At 52.5% G+C, this 15,987-nt stretch overlaps 1 protein-coding gene across 2 annotated transcripts in view; it reads right to left on the reverse strand.

The window, feature by feature from the left end:
• LOC138803175 (disabled homolog 2-interacting protein) overlaps window positions 1–15,987 on the reverse strand; it is a 180,096-nt gene that overhangs the window by 151,521 nt on the left and 12,588 nt on the right. Inside the window, exon 1 of one of the 2 annotated variants that reach the window (XM_069987016.1) lies at window positions 6,265–6,482. The exons of the other annotated variant lie outside the window; for it this stretch is intronic. The gene's annotated coding sequence lies outside the window, so the exon portion shown is untranslated. Of the gene's footprint in view, window positions 1–6,264; window positions 6,483–15,987 lie in introns of those variants that run through there. 2 annotated transcript variants of the gene reach the window in all.

The raw sequence follows: 15,987 nt of genomic DNA on the forward strand, positions 1-15,987 counted from the left end.
CAAGCCCCAGTGCACGTGTGTGTGTGTGTGTGTGTGTGTGTGTGTGTGTGTGCATGCGTGCACACAAGTCTACCAAAGAGCAAACAAATACCTGCACGAAAGCTGTACCACACTGTGCCACATTACCCATAGTATCACGTCCCCCATACTTTTTGCAGAATGTGTGGCTCCTCAATTTTGGACCCCAATGGTCCTTTTCTGATCCACTCTCATTACTAACCTTCCCCCCCTCCCTGCTACGACTGGTTGCAGCCTTCTGAGGCTCCCTACCCCACCATGATCAATTCTTCCTGGAGCCATCCTTGGCCTTGTACCCATCTGGGATGCTTTGCTTAAAAGTCCATGCCAACAGCCTGGGAATTCCAACTGAGCTCTTCCTAAGAGTAAAGAACCCAGATGCCTATGGCTGGGGGACTGACTGGGTCCTGTCACTAAATCAGCAAGGGCCTGGCTACATGCCTCCCTATATTCAGTTTTAGATGTGGACAGCCCGACTTCCAAGGCCCATGGCAGCCAAGCCACTCAAGAGAGATAATGGAGCCCAAGGACTCCACACAACATCCAGTGTGACTTGAACCCAAGGGATTACGAAGGCTATTTTTAACTTCCCACATCCTGGCCAAAAAAAAAAAAAATCACACACCCTATCAGGGGCCTGAGGGAGGGGGGCATCCTTTGGGGAATTCTCTCCTCCGGGAAGCTTTGCCGGCCTGTCCCTCTTTGCCGGGAAAGCTGCCTCCCTCCCCTCCCCCTCCTTTTCCCTGCTCCCCTAGACCAGGGTCTGGCTAGGTCTGGCTGGGTTCTCACTACCCTCCAAGGAATGGCCTTTCTTGGGGGACTCAGTTGTCACCTCCTTTCCCAGCCTGGGACAACAAGCCAGGGTCACAACAGATGTTGAGAAAGATCACAGTCCTTGCTTCATTCACCACTGGCCATCTCCTCTCTCTCCCCTCCTCTCATAAGAAGGGTCCTGTTCCAGGGTCACCTAGAGGGTTCAACCATGTGCCACCTGTGCATTTTGGATGCTCCGTAAGTTGACAAGACAATGTTCAGGGACATCATAAGGACAGGAAGACACCCATTTGAGCCAGGAACTGGGGTAGGGGGAAATCTGGACACAAAGCCAAGCCATCATCATCTCTCTACTCTTACCCAGAATCCCTCACACCATGAGTCTATGATGGGTCTTCCTGGGCCCTAGATTTCATGACCAACAAGGAGATGGGAGCTTCCTATGAAAGACCAGACATCTAACTGCTTATCTCGCCCACCTGGACAGGTTGATAACTACACTCTTCTCTCTTTTTAGTTACTGATATGTATTAGATACTTGGTGATGCTGGGGGTCAAATCCAAGGCCTCACAGATGCCAAGCCAGGGCTCTATCCCTGAGCCACACCCCCAGTCCTGAATTCAGTCATAGCGACCTCATTACCACTGCCTCCCTCCTCACACGGCAGCCCTCCTGTAAGAAGTTCACTCTCATCAAAAGACAGAAGTCAGGAAGATGACCCTGACACTAGGGACTCAAGGGGGAAAGCTCCCTCTCTTCTCCATGCCCCCAGAACTGGTACTACCATGATCTGGCATTCTGCCATCTGCCAGGAGCACCCCAGAGAAGGCAGCTGAGACAATCTCCAGCAGCCTCTCTCTCTCTCTCTCTCTCTCTCTCTCTCTCTCTCTGTCTGTCTCTGTCTCTCTCTGTGTCTCTGTCTCTCTGTCTCTGTCTCTCTCTCTGTCTCTCTGTCTCTCTCTGTCTCTCTGTCTCTGTCTCTCTGTCTCTCTCTCTGTGTCTCTCTCTCTGTCTCTCTCTGTCTCTCTGTCTCTCTGTCTCTCTCTCTCTGTCTCTCTCTGTCTCTCTCTCTCTCTCGGCTTGGTTCAAGTGATCTCTATGTCCCAGAGCCTCGGTTTGCTGAGCACAGATCACAGGGAGACTGAGAGAGGAACTAGTTTATCTTCATTTGGGGGCTTTGGTCCTGTGGCTCCCCTTCTCATGGAGCCTAGAAGAGCCATGTGACCTCACGGTACCCCAGAGTCCCATCTGTGAGTTCTAGCACAATTGAATCAGCCTCTGCTGACCCTCCTTGAGCACCTCCCAAATGTTCTCTTGAATTCTAGACCTCACCAGGTCTAGAATTCAAGGTCTGGGCAAGGTTTGAAATGTGGAGTTCAGGCGGTAAGAAAGGCTGACAAGGTAGTTTGCCTCTTTCATCGGCTTCTAGACCTGTCCATCCTTAACATCATAAAGCCAGGAGAGTTTTTTTGTTTTGTTTTGTTTTTTTTAAGAAGAATCAGAACTGAACTCAGCTTCCCAGTCGCAGGTGGAATGCTTGCCCAGCATACACAACCACCTGGGTTTGAGCCCCAGCATGGTCAAAAACAAATAGTGGGTAACACATCTGTAATCTTAGCTACTCAGAAGGTTGAGATACAGAGGATATTAGTTCAAGCCCAGACTAGGCTGTCTCCAAAATCACCAACACAAATCAGGACTGGCAGCGTGGCTCACGTGGTAGATCACCAGTCACATAAACAAGCGGATTGAGCTCATGACCCTGAGTCCAAACCCCAGCACCAACAAAACAACAAACAAAACAGAAACACCACCACCAAAATCAGATCAAGAACAATCCACTGGAAGTAATCCACAGGAAGTCTGTGGGTGGGAATAAGAAAACCTTTATCAGGGAGGGAAGGAGAGGCCAGAGTTAGGGAAGGCTGAGGAAGTCTGGGGTTCAAAGAGACCCCTGACCTCCTCTCAGTCCAGCTCCTCCCGCTTCCAGTTGAAGGTCCTGCTAAAGCCAGCAGCAGGTGAACAGAAAGTCAACTGAGTTTGAGGCACAACGCATAGAAGGCCTGTGCATATTGTCAGGGGATCGGGGTTCAAGCACAACCCCACACCTTCCCACAGGTACATTTAGGGCTTTGGGCATGTCCCTGCAGCTTTCCAGACTCCAGTGGCCTGTGCCAGAAAAGGAATATTTAATAATTCTGTCCCTTCCTTGGGATCAAAGGAGGTAAATGCTCTCAGAGTCAGCAGCAGAGTTGAGAAGCTGGAAATGGGATACTTCTGAGACGCATGAAGAGGAGTCATTCACCCCAAAGCCCTCCAGCCCAGCTCCACCCAGCCGGGTCCCCCCCCCCGCCCCCAGAGCTGCCCTCCAGTGGAATGGGGAGCTGGTACCCATCTCTCTAGAATCTCCACTCTGGAGAAACCCAAGTACAAAGGCTTCAGCCAAGGTGCACCAGACCTTGTAGAAAGCAGAGGCCAGAGCCGTGGGGGGCACCTGGCTCCACCACATATGCACCTACGTGTGATCTCTTCACCAGGCTCCTCTGTTCCCCACGGCCGAAAGGGGGCTCCCACAGAGCAGCCACCGGCAGTTGTGGCCCCTATTGGTGGGTACATAGTAGGCCCATGGGAGGAAGGCCTAGTTCAGAAGTAAAGCCAAAACTCAAATTCCGACCTTTTGGGAAGCTGACTCTAGATTTCTTCCTGAGAGTACCTTAGGACTACAGCTCTCAATCTGTCTCTGGCAGGAGATTTTTCAAATCCACTTCACTAGGTCTGGAGTAGAGGCCAGGAGGATCTTGCATTTTAGCAGGTGCCCAGGGGCTTATGATAAAAGCATCCCAGAACATACCACAGGCTCAGCACTCCAGCATGTGCATGCTTGCACACTCTCACCCCACATCGGGGAACATGCAAGCAAGCATGGGGCAAGAGTAACAATTAGAAGCTGGGTGTCCACGGCTCACACCTCTAATCTAAGCTACTTGGGAGGCTGAGAATGGGGAGGATCAAGATTGGAGGCCAGGCCAGGCCAGAAAAAAAAGTTCACAAGTGCCCTTTCTCAACCCAGAGCTGGGGTCTGTGGTACAGCCCTGTTATCCCAGCTTCAATGAAAAGCTTAACATAAGTAGATCATGCTCAGACTTGCCCAGGCAAGAAGTGAGACTGGATCTCAGAATACTATGAATGAAAAACAGTGCTGGAGGTAAGAGGGCCTGGGTAAACCCCGAGTTCAAAACCCAGTACCACCAAAAGGCAAACCAAAAGTGATGGTTAGGGCTTTACAGACAGAAACTGGGCTTGGGGTACACCCCAGCCTCTAGCTATAGGAAATTGGGTATATCTAAACCTGTTGCTCTATTTTCTTCCTTCCTTTCTATACAAGAGATTGAATTCAGGGCCTCAAGCTTGCTGAGCAGGCACTCTACCACCTGAGCCATGCCCCCAGTCCCTTTTTTGCATTGATTCCTTTCATTGATTACTTCCAGAGTCTCATTTTATGCCCAAGGCAAGACTGTGCTGTGATCCTCTCACTTTTGCTTCCTTGTGTCACTGGAGAAGCCATCTCCTGCCACTGTACCCAGCCACAGCGTTTCCCTCCTAACCAGAATAACAGGTGAATGCCACCATGCCACACATGAGTTAAAATGAAATCTCACCAACTTTTATGCCCAAGCTGACCTGGAATCATGATCCATCTCCTCCTAGTTTTCTTTATTCCTTTTCTTTCCTTTCCCTTCCTCTCTCTTTCCTCTTTGTGATATTGGAGAGTAAACTCAGCATTCTGCCACTTGAGCCACACCTCCAGTTTGCAAACCTGTTTCTTTAGATGCCACATGAAGATAAGAAAAGGGTTGACCTCATGGGGTTGTCTTCAGGAAACCCCAGCACAGGACACAGCATAAACTCAGTAAGTGGTGCTCTGATCATTGCCAAACTCAGTTTCTGTGTGTGTGCACGTGTGTGTGTGTGTGTGTGTGTGTTGGATGCCTGAGGGAAGGAACAGAATGCCAGGCCCCTGGGGACCACAGTGAATACCTGAGCCAGAAAGAGATGCCTGGAGGGTTGAGCTAGGATCTCTGGGTAGATGTAACAGGGACACAGATTTCTGCTTTCAACAGGAAGAATGCTTTTTAAAAAACCAACTGGAGATGCCCGATCATGAAAGTAGCAGCTCTATGCAGTTCACAGTCACAAGAAGATTCTAGCCAGAAAGACTAGGGGATGCAGCCTGAGCGAGGGCTAGACGATTCCCTCTCCTCTCCTCATCATGCTGGTTAATTCGTTCCTTTGAGAAGGGAATGGGTGAGACCATGTTAAATCAGAGGCCTGCAAACCCACTAAAGGCACATGTCCCCCACAGGTGTGGGCAACGAACTGTGGCTTGTAAGCCTTAATCAATCCCCCTGCTGTTTTTTTTTTTTCCTTTTTTCTTTTCTTTTCTTTCTTTTTACAGAGCCCAGAGAAGTTAGAAAAGTTGCCCTAGGGCACACAGCTAGTGAACAGAGGTGTGTGTTGGGGGATGGAGGGGATTTGAACTCAGATTCTCTGGGCTCCAGAACTAGGTGTTTGCTTTTTAATTCTCAAATGGATGGTCTTAGTTTAAAAAGAAGAAAGAAAAAGGAAGGAGTGAATCTTGTTAAAGGTTACTTACAACGCTTTCTAGTGGTGAGCAAACTAAGAAGTTTGGAACGATCTCAATCTTCTCCTAGCAGGTATTTCCCCCCCCACACCCACCATAAATAAACCCACCCATAAATAAAATCCAGGAGCTTGAGGTGGGGGGGGGGGGGGGGAGGGCGGCAGAGGAGTGTCAGGCACTGCCCAGATAACTCAGAAGAGTAGAAACCAGAAAAATCTCCCAATCCTGCCCATCAGACTGGGAACTGGAAGCTGCGGGGGGGGGGGGGGGGGTGCTCAGAGCCTCTTCTCTATAGTTCAGGGGGTTCTCCTGGCGGGTGGGGCCTCCAGCAGGCCAAGAATGAGGGAAAAAAAAAAAAACAGACGTCAGTCACCTGCCTTCCGAATAACGGAGGGCGCCCGGCCCTAGGCAACAACTTGGGGGTGAGGCGATCAGGTGTGAAGTTGTAGGAGCTCACTGGAGACAAACCCCACCACACACACACACACACACACACACACACACACACACACACACACACACACACACACACACACACACACACACACACACACCAACTCCTGCCAGCTACCGCCCCAGCTCTGCCCGGTGTGGCCAGAGACAGAGGCCAAAGGCACAGCAAAGTTTAAAGGGTCAACGCATGGCGCAGGACGGGGGGGAGGGGGGGAGCCCCGACCCAGTCCTGTCCCCCCCCCGCTCCCCAGTACTTCGCATCAGAACCCCAGATCCGTTCGAGCCCCAGGATCCCCGCAAACTGCCAGGGCCCTCCTCAACCTGGCCAGAGATCACTATTTTCTTTTTGAATCCGGTTTTTTTCATTTATTTTTACCTTTACGCGCCGGCCTGGCCGCGGGGCTCTGCCATCCCAAAGGCGCCCGGGCGTCCCCAGGCCAGGGTCGCCAGGTCTGCGAGTCGCCGTGTCTCGGGGTCCCGGGCCCCCAGGGCGGCGGCGGCGGGAAAGTTTCCGTGGCGCCGGCCGTGGTGTGAGCGGAGCGGGGAGGCCGGGCAGGAGCGCGCACGCTCCGGCGGGGCTCCGCGCCTTCCGCGGCCGTCCCCCGGCCTCCCCCGGCCTCCCGGCTCCCCCGGCCCGCTCGGCCCGCTCGGCCAGCCCAGCCCCGCCAATCGCAGGCCCCCGCCGCCCCGCGGCTCCGCCCGCCGCCCCGCGGCCCCAGCCCAGCCCCGGCCCGGTGGGGGCGGAGGGGGAGAGGAGGGCAGGGGCGGGGCGCACCTGTTGGGTCAATCGGCCCCCATCTCCACCCTCCCGCCCGCCCACGGGGATCCAGGCCGGGCCGGACACGGGCCCCCCCACCTCCGCCCGTCCCAGAAGGTCAAAGATAAAGACACACACACACACACACACACACACACACACACACACACACACACACACACACACACACACACACACACACACACACACCCCCGCAGCTTCACCCCGCGGCCACCCCACCGCCCCGCGGCGCCCCTCCTCAACTTCCCCGTGCGTCCAGCCTGGGTCGCCCACCAGACTCCAGAAACTCGGGAAGAGGAAGGTACCCCCGCACCCCACCCACGGGAAGCCCCCGCGGACTCCCCCCCGCGCAGCGGTGCGCCCCAGAAGGCCCCCCTCCCCACTTCTCTGCAAATGCTAAAGCTTTCCCACTTTATGGTCCCATTCTCCAGACAGGCACACTGAGGCCACAAAGGGCGCGGGGAGTGGAGACCGCTTTGGGGCGCGGGGGGGAGGCGGGGGGTACCTGGTGGGAGAGGATAGCGATCTTCCCAAACTTCTTCATTTGCTACGTTCGCCAGGAGCCTCGGTCCCTGCAGCCCGGGCTCCCTCGGGCCCCCTCCCGAGTCCCGGAGTGGAGGGGAGAGGAGGGGAAGGAGGATCGGGAAGGAACACGAGCCCACCCTCTCCGCGCCCCCCCCAGCTCCTCCGGGGCGCGGGGAAGGGGCGCGGGCACGCCCGCCGTGCGCCCCGCTTACCTCGGCAGAGCGCGCCGGCCGGAGGCCCCAGCAGGGGCAGCGAGGCCCAGGCCAGGGCGCGGGAGGCCGCGCCGCCGCCGGCTCCCATCCCGGCCGGCCCGGGCCGGGCCTCGGCTCGCGGGCCTTCCACCCTCCGCGGCACCTGCGGGGCCAGTGCTTGTTCTCGGGGGGGAAGGGGGACCCCGGCCTTGTGGGGGGGGTGGGGAGGGAGTTTGAGGGGGTGTCGATCCCCAGCCGGGCCCGGGGCGGGCGTGGTGTGCCGGGCCCTCCTGGGATCCTCGGGCCGTCCCGGGCTCGGACTCCCACGGGTGTCTGCCTGCCCCGGCTCCGGGGCTCCGGGGCTCCGGCGGGCTCGGGTCGCCCAGGGCAGGGCGCTATTTTTAGCGAAGAGCTGCTCTCCCAGTCGGACAGACAGAACCAGTTAATTCGGCCACTTGGGCAGGGCCTGGCCGGGCAGGGGAGCTCCCCGGAAAGGCGGCCGCGGCTCGGCTGAAAGCTGATCCTTCGCATTCCTGCCGGGCGAGGCGGGAGGGCGGGCGCCCGGGAGACCGCCTCTGATTCCGGGGGGAAGCCGGCGTCCTTGGGGGGCCAGCGCCTGGGCCCAAGTGCGGGCCCGGAGACGCACCCCTTGAAACCGGCTCCGATTCCTCTCGCTGACCTCGAGCCTCTGACAGTGCCCCAGAACACGGAGCACCCCCACTTCTTACGGGTCTCCAGCACTTCCCGACCTGAGCCCTCCAGCCTCGACACGAAAGTGGCGGAGCAGCGGTTTTGAGAAAAGATCAGATACGGGGAGCAATAAACGCCTTCGGGATTTGGACACTACAGCGAGTACCTTTTGCAGTCTGGAAGAACCCTAAAGCCAGCGCTTTCTGGCCCTCGGCAAACCTTTTCACCCTTTCTACAAAATGAAGCATCAGACCCCCCCCATCCCCGCCCCCAAGAAGGAATAGTGGAGAGACCCCTTTGTAAACCAAAGCACTACACCCACATTCCAGGAATGAATGAACATGCAAAGGAGAATTAAGATGTGACTGACTCCCAGGAAGCCCCTGGCTCTTTTGAATTAAGGGAGGAGCCTAAGGAGGTACAGTGGGAATGTGAGGTGTTGGACCAAGGTTAGTAGACTAAAATAGATGTGTTAAAGATAGACCCACACATGTATGGAAACAATATTAGACAGAGGTGGCACTTGTAGGTCAGTGGGGGAAAGGGGGGACTCATCTATAAATGGCTTTGGAGCAATTGGATATCCGTGCTAGGAAAAAAAAAAAGATGAGATGGAATTCACACCTCACACCATGTGCAGAAGATCAATTTCAGACGTATTGACAACTTAAAACACCAAAAATAAATTATAAGAGGGAGGATTTCTGGAAGAAGACTCAGGAAGTGCAATCTATCAAGAAAAAGATGGGAGTTTAACTGAAATGCAAAAATCCTGTTAGCAAAAGGAGATCTGGGCAAAGCAATAGTCAAAGACACAAAGGCCTTTTACAAATCAGTATTCAAAAGAAACAGTAGTAGCCCTAGTAGCCCGCCCAGCACCAGTGGCTCAGGCCTGTAATCCTAGCTACATGAGAGGCTGAGATCTGAGGATCAGGGTTTGAAGCCATCCCAGGCAGGAAAGTTCATGAGACACTTTCTCTCCAGTTAGCCACCAAAAGTTTGTTAAAAGCCAGAAATGAGAGCACACACACAAGAGAAGGAAAGGGCTTTTACCCTTTTACACACACACACACACACACACACACACACACACACACACACACACACACACACACAGCACTGTGCCACTAAGTTATACCACCAGCCTCCAAGTTTCCAAAGCTTTATTACAAGGCACAGAGCAAATCTGATGTGGGCCCACCTAAGGTCCAACCCTGCTCCAAACTTCACTTGCCTTATTTTAATAACATTCATCACGTCTAACTGCTCCACGCAAAGCCTGGCTGGGGGTGGAGTGCAAGTCATCCTGAAGAACATGAATAGCTCCCTCCCCAGACTCCACTGGGGTTTTTCACACCCTAGTTGCACCTGGCTGATCCCTGCTCCCACACAGCCAGGCCTCCAAGCCCCCAGCTCTCTGTTGCCCTTGAATTTGCACAAACTCTCCCCTAGGTCTCCTAGTGCTGTCTAGCAGACATTCCAGCCCAGGAGAGCCCTCTGGCACTTTCCACCCTCTCTCCGGGCAGAATACCTCCACCCTTGGTTGTGGGGCTGTGTCTTGGAGTGCACTGAGTTATTCCAGGTCACAAACCTTGTGTGAGCCCCTGCACAGGGCCTGGACTTCAGAGGGTTTGTTAAACAAATGGAAGAGTTGAGTGCTTCTGTACCCAGGAACCGAAAGGGCTCAAGCCAAACTAGCCAAAGGAGAGCCAGCCCTCTACCAGTGTTCATGGAATGTTCTCAGCTTGGGGGTGGGAGAGAGTTGTGCCGCACCTAGGTTGAGCCACTGGCCAACTGTGTAACCTAAGGCACCATGACATGTAACTGAGCCTTGGTACCAGAGTTTGAAACAACCAGAAAGGGACTAGAGTTTAGGGCAAGGAAGTTAGGATGGGGACTCAACCTGATCACAGATACAGAATGCACGGCCCTGTTCTCAGCCAGGGGACAGTTATGTAAACATTAGCCAAGAGGAAGATCACTGCAGGAAAGGGTCAAAGGAACCCAGTTGGGTTATTGTGTATGCTAATAGCGAAATACAAGGGTGTTTACCAGTTCTGAACCAAGGCAAGTGGCCCAGAGGCTGGCTGGAAGCTGGGAGGGTAAGAGGCATGCTCCAAGTCGGTCTCCTAGGGTCCTTCCCCCTCTCCCCTCTCCCTGCTCCCACTCTGTCTCCCCACAGCCCAATCTGTTCTCACACATATCAGAGGGACCCCAATCTGGGTCTGTCTTTTTCCTTGCCAGCTTCCATCTGTAGGGGTGACAGAGCCTGTGGCATTTTCCCCAGGGATATGTCTGGAATGATTTGCCAAATGCACTGGCTGCGCTGTGTCTGTCTAGCTGATACATGCATATGATAATAATAATAGCACACACACATATATGTATGTGTCCACTTGTGGGCGGCTCCCGCTGAGACAGTGCCCCGGCCCCGGGCCTGCGGATGGGTGGCCCAGACTAGCTGATGTCACACATGTGGCATGTTCAAATAAACCCACAATGTGGACAGGGCTGTGTGGTTTTCTCCTGCCTCCAAGGTCCTGATAGCACATTCTGAGCTAATGAGACAATCCCCTTTGAAGTAGAGTATGATCCTGATGACATCTGAGCCACCCCTGCAGATGGTCATGCAGGGCTAGAAACCCACCCGGCTTATGGTCTGCCATCTTTCTTCATGACTTTCAGGAACGCCAATGGCTTCCTGTCAGTAGCAGGGATGTTCTTCCCTCTTATCGATGGCTCTGGATAACCTTCCCTCATGGAAACTTCTGCTCCTGGCATCTCCCCTTCCCGTCCCTCAGGCTCTCTACAAGTCCTCTGGTCACGTCTTCCCCTTAGCTACCTTATCTTACTCCCCTGAGGCTGTAAGTCGCGGAAGTTTCTTTATGTCTGAGGATATGGACAAGCCAGTTTGTGTGCTTTGCCAAATGACTTGGATGTACTCTCTTTTCATTTCTCCCAGCTACCTCTAAGTAAGTTCTCGTCCCAGCTCTTTCCACTGGAAGAAACAGAGGCTCCAAGAGTGCAAGCAACCTGCAGGAGTTTACACAGCATGTCAATGGCAGAGCCTGTCCTCAAACCCATGTCTGTTTGATTCTGGGCTTTGCACTACCCTAGTTGTGCTTCTGGTGTGTTATCATAGTACATAAACTAACCAGTAACCTCATCTCTCACCAGGCTGGTGGGCCTTTCCTTCATGATGGAAGTGAGGTGCAAACCCTGCTTCTGCTCTGAGATGCTTGAGAGTAAGGAAGTACCTGACAGCATGAGGCTGGAATGGGCCACTAGGTGTGTGGGAAGGATGAGGTGCTACTCAACAGGAGAATGGTTTCCGTTCCCAGGGCGGGCCTGCACAGAGGGGTGCAGCCCTGTTGGAGTCTAACCAGGCCTGGAGCTTTGTTCTGCCTCTGCAATTTCTCTCACACCTACCCCTGCTGTTTATGGATTCTCCAACCGCCTAAGTCAAGGGCCTGGGCTGGGGTCACAGGTAACTAGAGCAGGCACAAGGGAAAGACACAGGCCACCGTGCCACCAGGGTACCTGGAGCAATCCTGGGTGCTGACCAAATGGCCTGCATGGGAAATGATCCTACTAGCTGCCAAACATGATGGCTAGGACAGAGGTGTAGCCAGCCTGGGAGGGAGAAGGGGCTCCAAGAAAGGTTTCCAAGGAGATGACTTGGTGTGGTCTTAACGGAGCAGTTGGGGGGGGGGGGGGGAGGAGACAGCTAGGCAAAGAGGAAATTGCAAAAAAAAAAAACCATGTAATAGCCAGGTGCTAGTGGCTCACGCCTGTAATTATAGTTATTCAGCAGGCTGAAATCTGAGGATCAAGGTTCAAAGCCAGTCCAGGCAGGAAAGTATGTGAGACTCTTATCTCCAATTAACCAGAAAAAAAAAAAAAAGCCAGAAGTGGAGCTGTGGCTCGAGTGGTAAAGCCTTAGCCTTGAACCCTTGAACAGAAAAGCTAAGAGACATCTAAGGCCCTGAGTTCAAGCCCCAGAACTGGCACACACACACACACACATACACACACACACACACACACACACACCAAACAAACAAACAAAATGGTCCAGTGTGCTCTGGGAATTACAAACAATGGTCACTAGGCTCAAGTTAAAGGGCAGCCATGAGAAAACTAGGTGGAGGGGGGACGGGGGGGGGGGGCAGGCAGAGCAGTTACAAAAAGCAGGGCCAGGGGCTAGGAAGGTGGCTCAGTGGTAGAGCGCTTGCCTTGCATGCCTGAGGCCCTGGGTTCAATTCCTCAGCACCACATAAGCAAAAAAGAAAAAAGCCAGAAGTGGCACTGTGGCTCAAGTGGTAGAGCGCTAACCTTGAGCTGAAGAGCTGAGGGACAGTGCTCAGGCCCAGAGTTCATGCCCCATGACCGGACCCAAAAAAAAAAAAAAAAAAAAAAGCAGGACCAGGTTACCAGGGCCCTGAGTTCCAGGCCCAGGAGCTAGGACTTTGGAGAGGTTAGTCTAAGAGATTCTAGGCAGGGAAATAGAGTAACTTGTCAATCAATGTGTGTGTGTGTGTGTGTGTGTGTGTGTGTGTGTGTGTGTGTGTGTGTGTGTGTGTGTGTGTGTGTGTGTGTGTGTGTGTGTGTGCCAGTCCTGGGGCTTGAACTCAGGGCCTAGGCACTATCTCTGAGCTTTTGTGTTCAAGGCTAGCACTCTACTACTTGGAGCCATGCTCAGCATTTTTTTTGTGGAGTTTTATTTTTGCTTTTGTTTTTTGGTGGTTTATTGGAGATAAGAGTCTCGCAGACTTTCCTGCCTGGGCTGGCTTTGAACTGTGATCCTCAGATCTTAGCCTCCTGAGTAGTCGTCAGATTTTATTCAGACCTCTGAATCTGGAGGAGGGGCGTAGAGTTACAGGTACCAGATTAGAAGCCCATTAGAGATGAACAGGATCGCGGTTCAGAAGGTGGCCACAACACACAGAGAGCTGGGAAGCCTGGGAGGGTGGTGTCTGGGGCTGGAAGATGCTATGACAGACAACTTCTAGAATAAAGAACTTCCTCTTCCTGTGGAAGGCTGCTGGGTGGCACCCTTCAGTGTCAGTGATTTGGGATTGCTCTGTGACAGACAGTCACCTCATCAGAGGTGACAGTCCCTTTTCTGGAATGTTCTACATCCAGTGGCTGGTCAACCCAGGAAAAGAATATTCTGGATAACTCTGAAGGGTCTTCCCTAGGCCACCTTTGGTGCCTGGTGATGAGACGGCAGGACAGGTCAGCCATCAGACGCTGAGCCCAGTAAATCTCCTCACGAACTTCCCATGTAGAGCCCCCTCCTGCAGCCCCACAGGGCACCAGAAGGACCCCACACACTTGCTAGGTACTCTGGCCTGCATACATGTCCCCAAGGAGTCAGTGACATTGAAACCAACAGTGACGGAGGCTAAGTCATCCTCAAGGGGACAAGCCAGGTCCCAGGAGAGGCAGAGAAGCTGGCACAGGCTAAGACAAAGCAGATACTGGAGCCCATTTGGGGTTCAGATGGGATCAGGAAGTAGAGGGAGTAGAGGTCTTAATGTGTTTCCCCTCTGCAGCCAGAAGGAAGATTGTCTTCAGAAACAACAAAAAATAAGGGTAAGTAGTAAAATGGTTGTATAAGAAAATATGCAGGGGCTGGGGAGGTGGCTCAGTGGTAGAGTGCTTGCCTTGCATGCATGAAGCCCTGGGTTCGAGTCCTCAGCACCACATAAACAGAAAAAGCCAGAAGTGGCACTGTGGCTCAAGTGCTAGAGTGCTAACCTTGAGCTGAAGAGCTGAGGGACAGTGCCCAGGCCCAGAGTTCAGGCCCCATGACCGGCAAAAAAAGAGAAAAAGAAAATATGCAGGGCTGGAAAGTTGGCTCAGTGGTAAAGTGCTTGCCTTGCATGCATGAGGCCCTGGGTTCCATTCCTCAGCACCACATAAACAGAAAAAGCCAGAAGTGGCGCTGTAGCTCAAGTGGTAGAGCGCTATCCTTGAGCTAAAGAGCTAAGGGATGGCACCCAGGCCCTACAACCAACAAAAAAAATGCAGGGTGTGGTAGTTCACACCTGCAGTCACAGCCACCAGGAGGCCCAGGAAAGAGGATCTCAATTTTGGGGCTGGGCTGGGCTACACAGTGAGACCTTGTTGTTATTGTTTTTTGTTGTTTTTGTTTTTTTATTTTTGTCTGTTGTGGGGCTTGGTCTCTGGGCTAGTCACTGTTCCTGAACCACATGAGCCACAGCACTACTTCTGGCTTTTTGGTGGTTAATTGGAGATAAGAGTCTCATGGACTTTCCTGCCCAGGCTGGCTTTGATCCACGATCCTCAGATCTCAGCCTCCTGAGTAGCTAGGATTACAGACATGAGCCACTGGCACCTGGCTGTTATTGTTTTTTTTTAATGAATAAACAAACAAAAAAAGAAACACAAGAGAAAGAAGCTGGAGGAAGGGAAAGATGAGAAAGAAGAGGAAGGGAAGAAGTAGATGGAGGAGGAGAAATATACATGTATTTATATAACAATGAATAACTTGTGTTGTAGTACATCTAATGCAATATTTGGGACATACTTATGCTAAAAAGCTGTTTCCTTCCTCCCATCCGGCCGACTCGCTCCTTCCCACCATTGTCCAACCCTCAGGTCCTCCTGAGTCCTTCGGTGTTCTGATCTTCAGCCTCCCTGTCAACCTGGCCCTCCCCATCTGTAGAAGCTATTGGCTCTGACCCTTTTCCCACTGGCTGGGCAGAAGTGGCCACGTCCATTGCAGTCTCACCAAGTCCCGGGGCAAGTCCTTTCCTCTGAGAATCCATTTCCCTGTCACCAAAACGGACACAATTCTGTCTCTGCCTCACTGGATCTAGACAATATCCAGAAAGCATATATATTTTCCTCCTCTTTCTCAGCCTACTAAGTGCTGGGATTACAGGCATGCACAACCACACCCCACGCCTGGTTCAGACACACTCTTAAATGTTGGTGCTCACCCTGCCAGTGGCCATAGCCCTGCCTAGCACACACAGGACACACTCACAGATGTTTGCTCAATTGATGGACCCAAAAGTACAGAGCTTCTACAGTTTAACTTACTTCGCAGAACTTTGACAAATTCAATTTCCCCTACTAAGATGATCTGAAGAATGATGTCTATCACAGTAGTTCTGATTGCTTAAAGATTTCTTCCTAATTGACAAACGGGCCATACCAGCACCCTCCAGAAGGTCTCCTTTGGAGTCCAGCATGGCTCTCAGCCTCTTGATCTCTCTCTGTTTCAAGCCCTCCCCCTCCCACACTACCAAAGGTGATTTCTTAGAGCCATTAGCATAATTACCTAAATACAATGCTATAGCGAAACGATTAAATGAGCCTGTGATTTCTGCACAGTTATTTGTCTCAGGTAAGTCACCTGAAGTTCAATCTGCCATCAGGATTCACGGCTGCCTTCTCTAATCATAGGGAATTATTTTGCTAATAACACAGGTACCTTGATCTAATTTAGTTTTAATGCCAGGAGGTACCCTCTCCGAATAATCAGCTTCGGGGCAATTCTAATTTCCAGGTTTGTTACACATTCTGGAGAGCAGATTCAATTCAAAGCAGCTAAAGTTACTTCTTTATCACCCCAAATCATCTAGGGGCGAAATGGATCCCACCTCTGCATGTTTATTGCAAATGCAGAGAGAAGCCCAGCACAGTGGGCCCACAGCGACCCAGGGCAGGCTCCAAGCCCAGGGAAAGGACCAGGTCAACTTCAGTCCATCAAACATTCCTTCCAAGCATCCCTAATTTTTCTTAAATTTATCCATTATCTCACTCATTCTGTGTGTGTGTGCACACGTGTGCATGCATGCATGCGTGTGTGCATATGCACGCATGCGCATGTTGATACTAGGGCTTGAATTCAGGGCACTGTCTCAGCGTTTTTGCTCAA

Source organism: Dipodomys merriami, unplaced genomic scaffold (assembly GCF_024711535.1).
Source record: "Dipodomys merriami isolate MVZ:Mamm:240054 unplaced genomic scaffold, mDipMer1.0.p SCAF_336, whole genome shotgun sequence".
In the NCBI taxonomy this organism is placed as follows: domain Eukaryota; kingdom Metazoa; phylum Chordata; class Mammalia; order Rodentia; family Heteromyidae; genus Dipodomys; species Dipodomys merriami.